Source organism: Triticum dicoccoides, chromosome 6A (genome assembly GCF_002162155.2).
Source record: "Triticum dicoccoides isolate Atlit2015 ecotype Zavitan chromosome 6A, WEW_v2.0, whole genome shotgun sequence".
Classification (NCBI taxonomy): Eukaryota; Viridiplantae; Streptophyta; class Magnoliopsida; order Poales; family Poaceae; genus Triticum; species Triticum dicoccoides.
Genome location: NC_041390.1, coordinates 580,438,622 through 580,439,394, shown reverse-complemented (window position 1 = coordinate 580,439,394; position 773 = coordinate 580,438,622).

Here is a 773-nt window from a genome sequence, read left to right as displayed (position 1 = left end):
GGAGGATCTCGTGCGGAGGCGATGGGGCCGCAGAGGGGGGGACCTCCTGTGGTTTGTTACGGTGGGGCTCGCGCCCATGTGGCTCGCTGCCACTGCTGCTTTCGCGGCCGCAGAGCCGCAGCAGCACCACTTGCGTCGCGTGTACCCGGCGAGCCAGTCAGTCGGTTTCACTTCCGTTTTTCAACTTGCCGAAACTCATCCGGCGCAAACGGTCGCCGGATAAGCTGGCATTGAATTGAAGTGGCGTCAAACATGGTTTTCATCTGGCTACACTAGAGACTCCTTGTAAAAAAAAAAATCGGCATTACATTACGAGCAAGTGTGTGTGCGGGCGGATAATGATGGTCGGGTGGAGTCGGGGACCAGGCGCAGACGATGCTTGTCCTGCACGACGACGCGCTGCGTTCTGCTTCTACCTCGGGACGATGCTGCTGGTAGCAGCAGTAACCAAGGGTGAATTTTAAAGGGACGCGCTGATGATAAGGTAGAAAGCCGTGCGCTGGCGCTGGCGCATGGCGGGCCACGCGCCCACGCCCCGGTGCTTCCGATCCGAGCTCCCAAAGTCAGCTTGCCGTTTTAATCAGACGCCGAGGGTGTGGAGAGTGAAACGGATGGAGCCCCCGCCCGCCCGGCCGGCGGGATCCGGGCCGCCTCTCCGCCGGGGCTCCGGCGCGTCTCGCGCGCAGCCGTTCGGTTCAGGTTCAGCCATGGGACGCCGGCGCGGCCTGACCCGTGAAACGTTGCTGCTGCGGACTGCGGCCTCCGGTGGGAGT